The sequence below is a fragment of the Podarcis cretensis genome, assembly GCF_951804945.1.
Source record: "Podarcis cretensis genome assembly, chromosome: 7".
Taxonomy (NCBI): Eukaryota; Metazoa; Chordata; class Lepidosauria; order Squamata; family Lacertidae; genus Podarcis; species Podarcis cretensis.
Window position 1 is genome coordinate 71,897,561 of NC_137176.1, and position 18,417 is coordinate 71,915,977.

Below are 18,417 nucleotides of genomic sequence, written 5' to 3' on the forward strand. Positions count from 1 at the left end.
AACTTTCATAGCGGAGAGCATTTGTTTGCTTAAATCACCATAAATACTTCCAAATTCATTTGATGTTATAATCTGCTGCCATCATTACATCACAGTCATCTAAGGGTACCTGTTTTCCCTTATATGTTGAGATCAAGTTGCATATAGCTTCCTAGACCAGCATCTCTTCCCAACCAGTGGCGTAGCGTGGGGGGTGCAGGGGGGCCCGGCCGCACCGGGCGCAACATCTGGGGGTTAGGGTTAGGGGGCGCAAATCCACGGGTTAGGGGGTGCAAATCACTTGCCTTGCCCCGGGTGCTGACAACCCACGCTATGCCACTGTTCCCAACCCAACATGGAAATTAATATCAACTTAGACGGAAGTTAAAGGTTTACTTGTATTTAACAGCTGTAGATGTATGGTTACAGGATTATGTCTTCTGCAAAAACTTGTTAATATATTAAAGGAAATCTCTGACTGTCACAACATAAAACACTCCTCATTTCAGAATTGGGTAATTTTACACAGCATAGTCACAGTCCAAACCTGTTTGCATGTAGCCACTGTTAACTACTCTCAGCAGTGCCAGTTAACACTTTAGCAGGGATTGCATACAACAAGGAAGGTGATGTTCAGTATATCCAGTTGAGTCTATAGATATCTGAGGCCTTGGCTGGTGGATTGTATTGTGGGATTGTGCTCAGAGCAGCTATTTGCACATGATTCCTCATTTAGCTGGGGATATTACTGTAACTCTATTAAACACTAATAAGAACTGAACCTATCAGGTTGGATAGAGAGAGATGCTGTCACAGGGCAGGAAATTAGTATATAAACTGAAGGTAGTATCAGCATTAAGGAAAGTAATCTGTACCTGTGGTTTGAACAGCACAACCATAAAATGGTGCAAACTGCACTTTGTTTCATCTTTGTATATAAAAAAATGCAAACTGGTCCATCCTGCATAACCTGCAAGTGTCCCAGAAAAAACAGGCCATCTTGTTTTTCCTCATGAGAGCATGCTGGCAATTGGGGGCACCATGATATTGTGCCGAGAACTCATCCCCCCAACCACTTTTTCAGGGCTGCAGTCTTGCCCTCCTCACCTTTTAGGATCTGTGATTTTGCACAGGTCACGTGACTCATGAGGGAGCACGGATGGGAAGACACATGTCCCGGTTTTGCGACTCAACATATTGGAGGGTATGCATCCTTTTCATAATAGGGTAAGATTTATGAAGTATAGAAAGCTGCCTTCTACCAAGGCACACTTATTTGTCCATCTAGTGTAGTACTGTCAGCTTTGGATAGCAGCAGCTCTCCAGGATCTCAGGCAGAGAGCTTTCCGAATACCTGCCACCTGATATTTTTAACTGGAAATGTCGAAGATAAAGCCCTTAAAGCAGGTGGGGGAAACTTTTGGCCTTCCAGATGTTAACTGAAATATGACTCCCACCAGCTCCTGCAATCATGGCCAATGGTAAGGGAGGTGGAGTTGTATTTCAGCATCATCTGGAGACCCACAGGTTCCCTGCACCTGCTTTAAAGCTTTACAATGAATTTTTAAAGTTAGCTAGTTTTAAGTTCCTTTGGGGGCCAAAAATTGAGTCAGAAATAATTTTATAAATAAACACAGTAAAAAAGAAAAGAAAAAAGGAACCTTCTACTAGTGAATCATCTGCTCTACAACTTAGCTATGGCCTCTCCCCTAATTTAATATTATATAATTTTATATTAATCTGTGCTCTGTTTTGACCTCCTTTTGTGCAAAGTGTAAGAGGCCACAAGTGTGATATGTGGGGGGCTGGTGCTTATTTGGTTTAGCATCTCAGCATTGTTTACTCAAAGGACCAGTTTCATTCCTACTGATATTTGCATGGTGGCTCAGGATGTTTCTCCATCACACTGTTGTAGCACTGCTCTGGAATGAATGCATAAGTCAGGGTGGTGGCACTGAATGAATGACCCTGTCAATTCCTATGGACACAGCTTTACTGTTAGTCTAGCATAGGGTCAGTCTGTTTGTTCTGCAATATAAAAAGAAAGGTTTATTGGTTAAGTTTCTGCCAGTTTTCATCAGGTCTTATGCAAAAGCTTCCAAAGCCATGGAATAAGACTGTGATTGTGCTATCTTTGCACATCCCACAGTGTGAATTTAGGTGTGTTTACTCAGAAGTACATCCCATTGTATTCAGTGGGACTTACTCTCTGGTAAGTATTCCTAAGATTGCAGCCTGATGATTTATAAAACACATGTTGGAAATGCTCACAAAGGATTTCAAATACATCATCTCAGTAATCCTTAGAACAAAAGGATCACAGCAGCCATATAACTATGGCTAGGATTATTCTCCCCATTTTTCAGAAAGGGGGCTGAGGCTAAAAAGAATAGTCACTAGCATAATACCACTGGGTGAGTTAAAGAATGAGTTGAAATCTGCACAATGGCTTGCACTCTTACCCACTATGCTATAATACTATACACTATACTATACTATACTATACTATACTATACTATACTATACTATACTATTATTTAAATCCGCCCATCTGCCTGGGTTTCCCCAGCCACTCAGGGTGGCGCCCAACAGAATATTAAAAACACGATAAAACATCAAACATTAAAAACTTCCCTAAACAGGGCTGCCTTCAGATGTCTTCTAAAAGTCAGATAGTTGCTTATTTCCTTGACATCTGATGGGAGGGCGTTCCACAGGGTGGGCGCCACTACCAAGAAGTTCGCAATGAATATTTGCCCACTTTTAAAAATGAAACAGAAACAACAACACCACAATCTTTAATTTATTACAGATTGTGCTGAAAGTTTCAAACCAACTCCCATTCCATTTGACTTGCAACAAAGGGAGAGAAATGACAGTAGGGCCCACTCCATCAACCCAACTGAAAGACCACCTCTGCTGGGTTTCTCCTCTTCCCCGGACTGTTTCTATGCAAGCTGGTCATTAGAAAAACTTAGCAGCTTTGGGACCTGTTGCCTGAGTTTGCCAGTCTTTGTCTGCATGCCCTGTATTTCATTTGTGTCATGTGTATTTTAGACTGTAAGGCCTGAAGGCATGGGCTGTCTTTTTTATTATTGTTTTTATTGATCTGATGTAAGCTGCTCTGGGAACCTTTTCAGCTGGCAAGTGGGGAAAAGCAAAAGTCCCTTTAAAGAAACACTTTTCAGATTGCTCACATGGAGGCGAGCAGGCTGCTTGCAGGCACAGCAAAATGTACAGGTTGCAAAGGTGTTGCAAAAGGAATGCAAATGCAAATAGATGTGGGTAGTAGAGGAAGGGTGTGCGGAAAGGGATTGTGAAGAATCACAGGATGCAAAGAAGTGGTGAGACATAGAGGCAGAGTGGGAGATGGATATATGCGTATCTGCTCAGGTAGGCAGTCTTTGTTAGAGAGCGCGATGGGGCAAAGCAGGTTGCTTGTTTTGTTTTGGCCGGATTTATTATGTCTTTTCCTAGATACTGTGAGAAATGAGATTATAGGGAGGCGGCAGAGAAGAGAAACAGGAAGAGATGGATGAAAGCCTTAGGGTTAACATGCATGCACACACACACAAATGCACGCGCACACCCCTAATCACATCCACACTCTTACACAAACTAATCTCCTGGGACCACATGTCTTGGAACAGGAAGGCCTCTGCCTGGGGTGCTTCCACTGCTAAGCCACCTGCTCTCCCTGCTGTCAAAAAAATCGCCAGAGTTAGAGGAAGCACGGGGAAGAGGAGGAATAAACAGTGATCCTTGGAGAAGGTTTCTGGGGGGCAATGGTAGATGTTTATCCCATGACACATTCCATGTTCCTTCGTTAGGTATGATTTGCAAAAGGTTGGTTGTATGCATGATGTCACACCGCAAAGGGCTGCTGGTAATGTTTCCTTGTGTGAAACTTTAATGCATTCTTTAGAAGAGATTCTCCTTCCTCTCTTCTTTACCCACTCTGTCCCTTCTGTTATCTCATATTAGCCATAGACCCTCCCAAAAAAGTTCAGGAATGACTTTGAATCAGACATTTTACAATTGTGTGGTTTTTTTTAAAAAAAGAAATTATCTAAAAAAAACCAGACTGAAGGGTTTAATTAACAAGCTCCAAGTAATAGTTAGACCCTTTCCCCCTCTGCTATCAGCTTTCACTTTTATTTACGATGGGAGTCCCCCTTGTATCTCCTTTTCCACAGGACCCACTATCACTAATATTTCTGTGATCTGTGAATAAACCAAAATTTAAAGTTAGTTACTTACAATCAATGCAAATTAATGATTTCTTTTTTTAAAAAAAATATTTCAATCAGGAAAAGCAGCTTTGTAGTCGAAAATCCCACGCTGGCCTTAGAGTGGGAGTTTTTCCAGCCTCTGCTTAAATCCAAAAAAATACTGCAATCTTCTGGCACAGGCTCACTGTAATGCTTTAAAAACAATTTAGCAACTGTCATTGCTGTAATTACAGTAACTAATTACCATCCTTAGCAAACAAATAGCTTAACATAATACGCAAGCCGAATCAATTTTGAAGAAATGCAAATTCCGAAAGCAAAAAAGGGCATTTTGGCAAACCTGAAAGAGAAGCGGGAAAATAATACACTTTGTTTTATCTCCACATAATTCCCAGGGAATATCATATCATAAATATTTGCATTCAGTTCTTATCAGGACATTTGCATTTGCTTCCTTATCAGTCTGCAGGCCGGACTCTGCCAGATAGAGAGTCGAGCTCCACACCATGTACATATTTCTAATGAATCACGTCTCAGGCTGAGAGAATATTTTGGCTGGAACTTTATCACTGAGATGAAGAGGTCATTTACTCTCCAAGTCAGTTCATCTTGGAATTGTCTTGAGATTCCAATGTGATTCAACTGCCTTTCCCCCTTTCCTTTTCAGAAAACCTAAATAACCCCAAACCTGAATTTTCTTAATGTTGGTAATGTTGCCACATTCAAACAGCCTTAGCATACATCTGTTTATTCCTTCCTAAAAATGTAAATGTTTCTGCTGAGGTTTTATAGTCCAGATATTGTACCCTACAAACATTGATATATCATAGTGTCTTGCCAGACATAAATATCAGTGAGTTTTGAATTAAAGATGAGATCTCGGCTGAGGCTTGTTCAAGAATCCTTACTGTGAAATTTGGCAGCCAATCTTTTCTTTTTCTTTTTTTGGTGATAGAATAACTTTTTCTACTTGGTTCAAGAAAAAGAACTTTAAGTCGTGATGCATCAGGAATATGTGATATTTTTGTATACCTGTTAGTGCCATTTTTCTTAGTAGGGAGCTTGGGTATTCAGAAATCAGTACTGAAGCCTTTTGCCCCCAGTCCATTAAGAGCCACCCTTGAAGACCCTGTGCTTTCCCTAGTTAGGTATAAAATCAGCTAGCAGTTTATGTTCTTAGAAGAAATAGATGTTTCACAAAGAGAAGTGAGCCAGGGGACTTAAGTCATTATTGGCTGGGTGGGTACAAGGCATTGAAAGTGATGATGCCTACTTCTCAGGAAGAAAGGAAACCTGAGCACCACTGGTTGTAGAATCGCTCACGATTAACAGTGGTGCTATGATTTATTTTACATTAGATCCTGTGTAAAATGTGCTACAAAATCAGAACTGGAGGAAATGTCATCTGAATAGGCTTGCTTATTACAAGGGTGCTAATATTTATCTTCTTATTTTTTTACGTATCAAATAATTTCAGCAAGTAAATTAACAACAGAACAACACAAACAGAAATGGCAGATATTAAACTTGAGAAAAGGTGTCAGTTGTGTGTGTTTGTTCTTTATGAAGATGGCTTGAAGTTAGCTTCACTTTATTTTCCATATCCTGCTTTGGTTTATTTATTATTGCAGTTTCTGGTCCATCATTATTCAAATGACTGACAAAGCCCATTTGTACCCAGGGAAACACTGTATCAACTGTGTACATATGGACTACTCCCATTGTCACAACTTCTGTTGTTTCTGATAATAGACATTCGCTAGCATAGGGATAAGGGAAAAGAAAGTACAAGAGCTTGGATGGGGGAAGATACAGTGCTTTTGTCTGTAGGGTGCCCAGATGAAAGAGGGACAGGGATCCTGGATTGAATGCTTGTAGAGAAGAGGGAAAGTTGGCAGGTGCAGCTTGTCATGAAGGGTTGAGGCAATCCGCACCTGCTGAAATTCCCTTTCGCACAGGTACAAGAGCTCTGTTCTCTGTTGCATCTGGTCGCCCTATTCCTGTGCCAGCAGAAAATAAAGGCTGTAAGAACAGGCAGGAAGAAGAACCTTCCAGCCACTTCTGCTGTATGTAAGGCAATCTTGCAAACTGGTCAAATAATCTGGCCTTGTCATGATTGTACACCCAATAATTTCAAACAGCAAGGACACATGAAAGAAGTGTCCCTGGGGTCCATCCTGCAACCATGCTTCTCCCTTTCCCCAGAGGAGTGATGAGGAATGTATATCTTTGGACTCTGAACTCATATGAGTCCCAGCCAGCAGGCCAAGTGGTCAGGGTTTGTGGGGGGAGTTGTACAACAATATCGGGCAAGGCACAGGTTTCCCAGTTCTGCCATAAATATTCAAGACTAAGTTTCCTCTGCAAGCCCACTACGGTTTTCTTGGCACATGGATTAAGATAACTTAATCTACCTATCCCAGTATTGTCTGCTTGCTTGTCAGTGACTCCTCAGGGCATTTTGCAGGGGTCTTTTGTATCATCACAGGCTTGATATCATCTGACCAAGGGCTGAACCTAGAACATGCAAAGCATGCACTCTGTCTCTGACCTGTGTTCTCACACAATATTTTGAGTAGCCTTTGACACCGACAGTGGTATATCTAACAGGATATTTTATTTCATTAGGCTATTTTAGCTACTTAAACAATCAAATAAACAAACAAACAACAAAAAATCATTATAAAAACCACGCACAACAATCTAGGTATAGACAGCAATAACTACTTTTGTCTAAAGCCCAAACTACACATTACACATACACCCATGTGTGAGTAGTAGCCCTATGACTCCTTTAAATGAAGAAAAGCCACTTCCAGTGGGGGTGGATGGAGCGGGCATCTAACCCCTTCTCTGCCTGCTATGCCTCTTCCCCAAATACTCCCCCTTATGTGAATATTTAAATTTATGGTTCACCAAAGGGATGTAGAAAGGTTAAGCAGTTCTCCCCTTGCTTTTTATCCTTCCAGGAATAGTCCCCCTCATTTAAGGGGGCCTTTAGGCGACAGTTCATGTATCTGCAGGTAAGTATGCTTTGTGCCTGTAGATACCATATTTTTCCATGTATAAGACTTTTATTTTTTCCTAAATTTTTAAAATAAGGGGTCATCTTATACAGTGGTACCTTGGGTTAAGTACTTAATTCGTTCCGGAGGTCCGTTCTTAACCTGAAACTGTTCTTAACCTGAAGCACCACTTTAGCTAATGGGGCCTCCTGCTGCTGCCGCGCCGCCGGAGCACGATTTCTGTTCTCATCCTGAAGCAAAGTTCTTAACCCGAGGTACTATTTCTGGGTTAGTGAAGTCTGTAACCTGAAGCGTATGTAACCTGAGGTGCCACTGTACATGGATAGTGCATAGTGCGTTTTCTTAATTTTGAGTCCCCCAAAATAGGGGGTGGCTTATACACAGGTGTGTCTTATACACGGAAAAATATGGTATCTAGTATTTCTGTATGGCACAGATTGAAGTGATTATGCTGCAGGTAAGCTGTGGTTGGAATAACTGAATGGGAGGAGGAAAAGTAAGAGGAGCAGAGGAAGTTAGTTGTTCTCTCCCCCCCCCCCCACTCCTCTCATTTTTCTTTAATAGAGTTATAGATCTTTGTCTTTCATCTACAAAACCCATTAGTAAACCCAAGGGGGGAGGAAACCATGACAAATATTAAACTAGATCAAAGATCCAACAATCTGTGGAAATATAAAACAGATACAAGCAAGTAGTGATGATTGGTCCAGAGTCCAGGGTCTTCTAGGAATACTTTAGCACAATATTATAAGGGTTTACTTTTCAGGTTTTTCTTGGTTTAATTCGGTGAAAGGAAATAATAGCTATGGCATAATATAAAAAGGAGAATTCACTGGATGCCTAAATTCAGGTTTGAGGCAAATGCTCTATAGTGAGAGAGCCCTGGCAGAGATTTAAAAGCATACAGCAAAATAAAGTGTGGAAATATAAACTTTAAAACACCCCTTCTACTGTAGGTCGCTTCCAAGTTCCCAGCTAACCTTGACATACAGAGAAACCACACATTTGCTAAAATGGTTTACTTACAAGCTCTTCAAAGTTCAGATTCATGTGCTTTTCTATGCAGCAGCAGCAAAAATAAATAAATAAATAAATAAATAAATAAATAAAGGGTCAGTGTAACTTAGGTTCCAAAATGGTAAATGTTTCTAAATTATTTGTAAAGAAATAAAAAGATGGCTTGCATAAGCCACACGGTCTAAGCTTGGAGCATCCAGCTTAGACCTCCTTATTGTAGGGTTCACATGGTTGAAGTGAGAGAATAAGAGTTTGATAACCCTTCCTCCCAAGGTTAGGGGAATTGACCTAGCTAAGCTTGGCAGAACAGCTTACTCTATGGCAGGCATGGCCAAACTTGGCCCTCCAGCTGTTTTGGGACTACAACTCCCATCATCCCTAGCTAACAGGACCAGTGGTCAGGGATGATGGGAATTGTAGTCCGAAAAACAGCTAGAGGGCCAAGTTTGGCCATGCCCGCCTATGGTCTTAACCTCTCCATGCATTTATTAGACTTAAGCATGTTGGATACGAGGCGGATTTATCCCATAGTTTCCCCAAAGTCTATAGACAGTGTCAGATTAAATCATTCTCAGAGCAGGCCCAATCAAACAAAGGGACTTAAGTCATTCATGATCATTTTGTCAATTAATTTCAGTGGGTCTACTTCGGGAGAAGAAAAGGCTAAGGAGTAAGCACAAATCCAGAGTGGAGTTCCTAAGACGGTTGGATAAGTGCCTTGTACACCTCCTGCCAAATCCTGCAGCCAAGCTGGTGCCAGACATATTGCTCTGGCTTGCAGTGGTTTGACTTTGGTGGAAGTGCACTCTATTGTTTCTTGAGACAGGTGGACGCCAACAACAACCATCTTTTAGGTGCATATTGAAACATCCTAACATGGATAAAACTTGTTGTATACCAGCATGCCAGGGAGAAGTCTTAAACTTTGCAGAACAACTCCTGGACCCATCATTAGGGAGTATTCAAACTGGAATTAGGAAATGTTTGAGCACTGGATTCTGCCAAATGTGTAAACTGATGACGAAAGTACTGGGACTGATGTCTTTTTATCATTCTGTTCCTTGAAGTTCATGCCCTATTCAAAACCATTTCCCTCACTGTTTGGGGTTACTGAAAAGGTTACGTTGCCAACAACTTGCAGACTGAAAACATATATTCCCCATATGCAAGAGGTCCTCATATTCATTAGCTATCGATGATCTTGCTTTCACAGTTATATCTTAAAGATATCTGGTGGCATTCATCCCAGCTGGCTGTAAAGTATAGTGGGCTCTTATCTATATTTGATTTAGTTACTAGCTTGGTAGCCTGAACTGGATCCCAGAACCTCAGAAGTTTGTATTGTAACTCAATATAAAGCCCCTTAATGTGGAGTTGCATAGGAATGCAGGGAAACATTCTTGAGCCAATTTCCACTTCTCCCTGATCCAGTATGCTACTATCTCCAAAATGGATTTGGCCAAGTGTGACTGGCCTTTGGGATGTTTTTAAACTGCTGCTACCCACTATAGGCCCTGCGGACTAGAAATCAAATTCATTAATTAGCGAAGTGTTTAAGCTCATGGCATAGGTGGTAAATGTGGGCAGCCTATGGGACTGGCTATTGCACAATGTAAGACCTACACATTCCGTTCTGCCTCTTCTCCCTAGCTTAGTAGACTAGCAGTAAAAATATTGGCAGGAATTCGAAGTAGCGCTAAGCAAATTTCTGCTTGCCTAATGGAACAATCTGCCCTCTCCTTCCCCCATACCGTCCTGGGAGATTCTCCCAACCACAAGGGGAGGAGGAGAGGGTGGATAGCCTCATTTTACAAGCAGCATTCCTTGTGCAGACTTCCACTGGCAGGTTCATTATTTGACTCCTGCCCATTTTCTATCACTGATGATAATTACATTTATTTGTCTCTTACTACATAAACAATCTCACAGTGACATACAGTGTTAAAAAATGCATATTTATATATACATTTACAACAAACCTCCAAAAGAATAAAACATTATTATTTTTTGCTAGAAGTGCTCATCCTGCAATATTATACAATCCTCACACGGCATTGGGAGCTGCCTATGTACTGTAGTGCACCCTTGAGTGGCAGTATCTCATACTGCGCACTTGACACTAGGCACCCTCACCGCAACCATTGCCGTCACTGGAGTAAGTTTATCACATCTTAGAATTCGGGCAGGTAAGTTAGCTGGATGAAATACCTCCAAGGAAGCCTATGAAAGCTGCTTTGAGCTTCAGGTGAATAATGGGGTGTAAGTCAGGAGGCAGACAGTCAGACAGAATAAAGAGAATAAAAATACGTGTTAAAATGAAATGCTGACATTTTAGAATCTTGTATGTGATGGGCAAGGAAACTCTGCTTCAGATGAACTTGACACCATTGCAGTGTTACTGTAATATAGCCCAGCAGCTTCATTAGTGAACCCTAAGCCATTTTCTTGCCCCATTTTTTTGTCTACTGAGTTGAAGTAAAAGGGAAGTTGCAAAAAAGTCACAGTAGATCCTTTGTGGAGTATTCACAAACTCATCTGGCATAGAAATCATCTCTATCTTTCTTGCTTTATCATTTGTTTTAGCTTTGTCTTTGAGGTGGGAAGGGCTTATAGTTAAGAGGCTATTATCAGACTGAAGGATGCAGGAAATCCAAAATATTTATGTTTGTCTGTGGCACATGGACAAGAAACAGTGCTCAGGAAAAGGGTTTTCTGATTAAGTGATTGAAAACACTCTGGTGTATGTTAATGGTTTCTTCTGTCCAATAGATAACATCACCTCCAGCCTTATCGCTGTTCTTGAACTTACTTTAAACATTCTCTTCTGCTCTTCCAATTATATTTTATGCACTTTTAGGCATCCAGTTTCCTTGCTGCTGCTCATCTCATTTATTTGCTTTCTAATTTTTATCACCAGGCTGGGTGTAAAAAAAGGGGGGTGGGGAAGGAGCCTTTGAGAGATCCTTGAAGTGAAATACGTTACAGAGTGAAATTAATTTAAATGGAATTAAATCACAATTTTTCAGGAAAAGAAAATTATTTTTGTTTTGAATGTGTGGTTTGTTTGTTTTTGTTTTAAAAACCATAATGGTTTTTAAAATAACTTTAAATTCCTGCTACCATTTTCACTGCATGAGTGATATGAATGACGCTGAAAGTAAAGATAAATCCAGATATGGCCATTATTGGAATGGAAAAGCATTGGTTAAAATCACGATAATTAGACTATAAGTAAGTAAGGGGTAGCTAAGGTTAGGCAACATTTCTATGATAATGGCACAAAATTAGGTATTTATATATACCATCCTTGAGAAATGTTGTATGCTGAATATTAATCATTATACACATCCTGGTCAACATTATTTCCCTCTTCTTCATCCCCTTTTTTCTGCTTTCAGTATTTACAGTTCAATATCTATTAGATCCAGAAATAATTATTGATGCAAATAGGAATAAAGGCTTAAAGGGACACATGGGCAGGGGAAGGATGAAAGAAAATATGCTTTTTCAAGGTGAAAGGAATGAAAATAATGTTTTTAAGGTCCCAAGGTATCCCTATAATAAATTAAGAGATCCCAATGGTCTTAAAAAGAGTGTTAGAAGAACTAGAGGTTCACTTTTTAGAGCTCAACATCTCCACTTGGAACCTCAGCTGTGTCTCTCACTCTCTCTCCACACATTAGCTCTCAGCTCAAATTAGCATATCCCTCTGCAGCAAAGTTCTGCTCCCAAAGCACTCCAGGCAAGATGGTGCAGTCAGTTTTTGGGTTCTCACAGAAACTGACTGCATCACTCCTGCCTCTTTATCAATCTGCAATTTTGCAAGACCCCTGAAGCAGAGAGCAGCCACCATTCTGTGCATGACCTCAGTGCTGTTCGGATGATGCCTGCTCTCTCCTCTCTGTAAGGCCTTGAACCCTTAAGAATAGGTTAGTTGTGAGGTTTCCTTTCAATTGTTTAAGAGTTATGCATTTCCCCAACAGTATGAGTTCCTTATCTAAGTTCTTTTAGATTATAAAGGGCTATAAGTTTGTTCCTGAGCTACTGGCAGCATCCGCCATTTTTAGAAGACTGCTGTGGTGCTGAGGTGAAATAAGAAGACTCCGTTTTCCCTCACTGACCAGCAGAAATATCAGGCTTCAAGGACAGATTCTATGGTGACAACCTGAAAAGGAACAACAGAACTTAGGGAGGATGGTGTTCTTGTTTATTTGTGACATGTGAATTGTATTATTTGTGTAATATTTCTACTTATATATGTGATTGAGATAACACAATTTTCAAACACCAGATGACAACAATATTCTGTTTGTCACCATAAAAGTCCTTTGGTGTGGAGCGTGTCAGATATCCTGAAAAAAAGAACTTTGAATTTAGATAAAAGAATATCCCTCTGTTCTGGGTTCGCTTGGGGAGAAAATGGGGGTGGATAAAGATGGATCTTAGGACCTTTTCCCTCAACATCCAAACTGTTCCTCAGCTTGACTGTGTTTGTAGGTCAGCAGATTTTTGGAATAAGCTGACTTCTTTTTTTCTTTTCACCGTCGTTGGGCTCAGGTTCCTGTTAGCAAGGCTCTTGGGATAATATTGTATATGGTTACAGCACTGAGATTTGTGTATGGTAAGTTTCAGAGGCAGTCCAACATTTCTTATATGGATAAAGAATGTGAATAACAAAAATCACCAGCTGCATATACCTGTAACACCAGTTCAGTTCGCACTTCAGAAAACACACACAAACATTAGAAAAATACAGACAGGTGGAAATATTAACAGAATATTTGTGTTATTTATGATACAATCACCTGAAATGTTCCTCACTATTCAGTGCCCAGAATATTAGTACTTTTGCATAGTGGTCTAGAATTAAACATATTCCATATGAAAACATTGTGTATCATCAAAATACTTAGGAGTATAGTTAGGTAATTGTAGATTCTGGACTTAATGGCCTTACATTGGAGGTGAGGAATCCTCAAACCCTGCTGGGTTTGGGGTCCTTCATGTTCATTCTGCTGAGTGGGTCCCTGGACTTCTGCCCCCAAATCATGCCCTTGCAGAACCAGGAAATAATAGTTTTGAGAACAAAGTAAGTGAGGGAAATAATTTCTTTTCATTTGGATAACAAATGCAAAACCTGGCAGAAATCATTGCAGAAAAGTTTGTGATTCAATTTGGAGAACTGAGGAAGTTTTCGAAATGTCACTTCATAAGCAACCTTTTTTTATTATTATTATCCCATATGCTTCTCCTCCATCCGCCAGCTACAGTAATCATTATTGTCCTTCCTAGACTCTCAGACAGAAGCAGAGAAAAGAAAGTATGTCCTCTTTGCATCTAGAAAGCTTATTACTGATTGAAATATCATCTTTGGTAAGTCTGTTTTATAGTCACTAATTGATATCGTCGGCACAAATGGAGGCGTCTTGTCAGGAAACCCGGCTTGTTTTCACATCCAGTATACTTAAAATTGGCTCGTTCTTAGCTTCATAGAAAACTTCCTATTTTGATTTATGAATGTTTTCAATTTTTTAAGATTCTCAGAAATGTTGGTTCACCTGTATGTAGAGAGATAGCTTGTTTGGCTAACTGCCTTGAGTGACTGAGTGCCAGGTAATGAATAATGCCATGTTCAATATTCTAAATTTGTGTTCCAAATTCTGAATTCGGAATGAGCCACATGGAAGTACACTGATAAGTGACTGATTTTTACTCCCAGGATTGTCTTATTTTCAACTTTAAAATTTACTTGCTTTACTTCACTGAAAGCATTTTTGAATGGGGGTAGGGATTTAAAGTGATACTCCACAATAAAATTTGTCTTTCTTTCCAAACATCAGAAGTAACACTGATGAATTAAAGACAGGTAAATTAGTAAAATTCATTTTTGCAAACTAAAAAGTCCAGATTCATGCAGAGCTATACGCATTAAGAAAATCATGTTAAACTTGATATGATGGATATTACCCAAATATTAAAAAATGCCTCATGAGGGCAGTCCTTCTTTGTAAATAAACATAGGTTGTTATTTGACAGCATTAAAAAACATCAACCCTACATTCTTCTTCATAGGCTATCAGAGAAGTGGCCATTAAAATCAATCATGTGCAAATATTTGAGACACTTAAATTTAATATTCAAAATATTCAGGTATAGAAAAAACTTGCTTTCTCTCCTCCCTATGTGCTAGATCATATCCTACATCCATTGATCTCTTGGATGTGTGTGCTAACCAGACAACATTTTGTTGAAAGGTATCAGTATAATAAAACTGATTTTGAATAAACAAGTAACGTCAGAGATTATAGAGGAGAAACACAACAGTTAACCCGGGCAATTAAAAACACAAAGCCATAATCATTTCCCAAGGTCATCACTGACTGAACAAATCTGTGACTGAAAGAATATTTCAAACATGTTGTTACTTTGAAAATTACAGGTTTTATAAATTAATGATAAGTTACTAAGGTGTTCTGAAAATTGTTGCTTATAATCTGCTGAAGTATTTTGTGCATCTGTATTAATTAATAACTCACATCACTTGGGTTAGGGGCCTTGTAAGACAGATCCAGCTGAATAGTGAAAAGATTTTCAAAAAACCATTAACATACATCCTACAGCTTTATATATATGTGTATATATATATATAGAGAGAGAGAGAGAGAGAGAGAGAGAGTTATCAGCAGCGCATTTGTTGGATTAACTGGAAGAGGCGCAAAGTAAAATAAACAACCACTCAAAGGAGCATTGAAGCTTCTAGGTTAACGGATGCTCAGTATATGCATTTTTGTTCACATTACCTGAGTGGAGAACTGTGTTAAAAAATCTGGAGCAGTTGTCAGTTTTAAAGGATGGCTCATATTGTTTTGCAAAGTGCAAATTAGGTAGGTTCAACTTCAGATGTGAACTGAATCAAATTTCTCATACATTCCTAACTAGTACACCCCAAGACTGAATGATATCGATGCATAAAAATATTGCCATGCATGTAGATGAGTAAGTGTTGGAAAGAAGGCTAGGACCCTTGTCTCTGATATCTAGTTTTCTTTGGGATGTTTTTCTTCTATGGTGGAAGCATTCGCCATGTGAGGCCCCATGCCCACCTGCAGCCTACAGTGGTAGAACCCAGGCACAACTTCTGTGAAAGCTGGGTTTCTCTTTAGATACCACTTGAACAAATAATCCTGAGAATTATAGTTTGTTAAGGGTGCTGACCTCACAGATCCACAATTCTAAGCATCCTTAACAAACTACAGTTCCCAGTTTAATCCATGACAGTTGAAGTGGTATAAGAGTACTTTAAATGTATGGTGTGGATGTGACGTCTGGCCACATCTCCCAGCAAGCAGAGTTCCAAGTCCTGTTGATTCTTGGATATATATGCTATCTAAGAATATCACACAGCTTTTATAATATGGATGGAGAACCTGTGCCCTCGCCATGTGTTGGATGCTAGCTCCCATCAGCCCTACCCAAAATGGCCAGTGGCCAGGGGTGTTGGAAATAACAGTATCTGGAGGGGGCACAGTTCTGCATTCATTCTCTGCAAGCTACGAGTTTGAAGCAGCATATATTTCAGGCTCACTTTAAAAAATTGTGGTGCATCAGGAAATGGCTTTAAATGTTTATGGATACTGTGCCATATGGGGACTACCTCTTCATGAGCTGAGACAGGCTGGAATCATACACTCTCCATTTCTTCTTCAATCCGTTTTACCAATCTCAAAACTGATTCTGATAAACAGCATCTGTTTACGCTCAAGATGGCAGAAGAAAAACTTATGCTCTTTATTTTATTTGAAGATTGTGCATAAATTGTGTTTTTATTGCAGCTTAAGTAGGGTATATGAGGTTTCCATTACTTTAGCAATTATGCTAAGCTGATGAAAGCAATGTAAATAATCCAACAACTGTTTATGCATTGTGTTAGTGTTATATGAACACTGCACTAACTCAGTGAATTTAGAATTTTACAAAGGTTATTTCTTTCCTTTCTCTTTTTTTAAAAATAGGGCATAGTAATCCCACTGTATCAGTGGCTCTATCCCCCTTTTTGAGTAGAGTTCTGCTATCCCACAAATTGGATGGAAATCTCATTAGTGGAGCTATAATGAGCTGGCAACGAAGCCCCTTCAAGCTTGCGTGCTTACGGCCATTTGCCTGTTTGTCTTACTCTTCATCATGAATCTGAAATTGCCCATTAAGATTGCAATGAAGGGCGAGTCTGAAGCTGCGATACTGACTGTGTCGCCAAACAGGCTAAAATCAAACAAACCCAAAGGGAAGCTGCAAGGATTTTGTGCTTTTGTGTCCTCGGGTCAGGCAGCACCACAATATATATTAAAAGGAACAGAGATATGATGAAGAAAAGGAGGGATGGCATCAAAAAAGGACTTCTGAGTGTAGAGTTGTGGTATTTTGTTATGTCTTTATTCCGGAGCGAGTGAAGCTCACTTTGAAAGCAATCTTAACAACAACCTGATGCAGTTTATTTTAACTGAAGTGTAATATAGTGGCTAAGAGAATGAGTAGTAATCCAGGAATTTACCAGTTCAAATTGTAGCAGCATAAATTCAGTGTGTAACCTTATGTGGTTCACTATTATTGCAGCCTTCTCATCTGCAGTATGGGAATAGTGGTCCATCATGCACTGTTCTTGGACACATTACATGAGTCAGGAAGTACACATCTCCTGGCAAACATGGGTCCTTACACTTTTGTGCCTTGAATATTGTGAACGGGGGGACAGGGAAGAATTTCTGCGGAACAATGGACAATAGAGAGATACAGGTGGTGACCATTTTGCATGCATCCAATTGCCACACAACTGCCAACATGTGTCTGGCTTTCTGCCCCACCCCAGAAGGGGGTGGAATGGGTGGCAGCAGAACAGGCTTATGCACGACCACTGATGTGCACAATGACCTATAACACAACCTCTGTACAAACAGGAAGTTGCCTTTACCAATACTTCTGCCTATTGCTTTCCCACTGCAATTCCCCCCTTCAGCTGCTTTGTAAAATTAAAAGAAGTGCAAAATCTGAAGAATAGCTATGTTCTGATGTGTGCTTTAGTCAAGGAGATGCAAATTAGGTTGGTTAACCTAAAAATGTGGATCAAATATAACACTGCCACCACCACCATACTAATACCATAATTACTATCATCAACAACTGTACCATATATAATGTGATACAATACAGTATATATATTTATTTATTATAACAATATCCTGCCTTTCTTCCACCATGGAACTCAAGAAAGTGTACTTACAGTTCCCCAACAATCTCATATCAGGGCACTGACCAGACTCAGACCTGCTAAGCTTCAGCAAGATGGCAGCATCCTGTGCCTTCAGTCCATGCCCTAGGTAGAGAATATCTGAGGAATAGCCTAGGTTTTATAGCAACCCCCCACCAAAAAAAACCCATGCCCAATTCATCTGTTAATTGCAATAGTGTGGGATACATTTCCACATGGTAAATGGAGCAGACATGCTGGGATGGGGAAATGATATTCCATCTCCCAAATAATTTGGGACAAGATCTAGGGAAGTGGCTCCCATGTTGTATTGGACTGTCAATTTTTATTTCGAGGAGATTTAGGTGGTATCCAGCAATGCTCCTTTTGCATCTAGAAATCATGTGGGCCTGTGGCCTTTAAATGGTTAATTCTGTTTCAAGCCTGCTATTCACAGCTAGATATATAGGCTTTGATGGCACTGTGTGGGATTCTTTAGCTCTGATATGCTGGCACCTGCAAAAGGGTGTGTCAGCTAGTCTTAGAAGTTGTCTATGTTGACTTCCTGCCAAGTAGCCTTTCATTTTGATGAGAAACTGATGTGTTCCCACCCAATGCCAGATGCGGCTTGTTGTTGTTTAGTCGTTTAGTCATGTCCGACTCTTCGTGACCCTGTGGACCAGAGCACACCAGGCACTCCTGTCTTTCACTGCCTCTCGCAGTTTGGTCAGACTCATGTTTGTCGCTTCAAGAACACTGTCCAACCATCTCGTCCTCTGTCGTCCCCTTCTCCTTGTGCCCATATGTAAGATGTGGCTTACATAACTCCAACAATATATAAGCCCTGAGAACACCTCTGTTGGTAGAAACTCTATGCAAATCTTTCTGGAGAGTGCTGCGTACCAGCCAAGCTCCAGCTTCA

The 18,417-nt window shown here is 40.1% G+C and overlaps 1 protein-coding gene across 3 annotated transcripts in view; it reads left to right on the top strand.

Moving 5' to 3' along the window:
* Positions 1–18,417, top strand: part of ZFPM2 (zinc finger protein, FOG family member 2) — a 456,199-nt gene that overhangs the window by 6,508 nt on the left and 431,274 nt on the right. The window contains exons 1-2 of one of the 3 annotated variants that reach the window (XM_079984181.1): positions 12,162–12,183; positions 13,519–13,627. The gene's annotated coding sequence lies outside the window, so the exon portion shown is untranslated. Of the gene's footprint in view, positions 1–12,161; positions 12,184–12,356; positions 12,454–13,518; positions 13,628–18,417 lie in introns of those variants that run through there. The other 2 variants (XM_079984178.1, XM_079984179.1) reach the window with 2 other exon arrangements.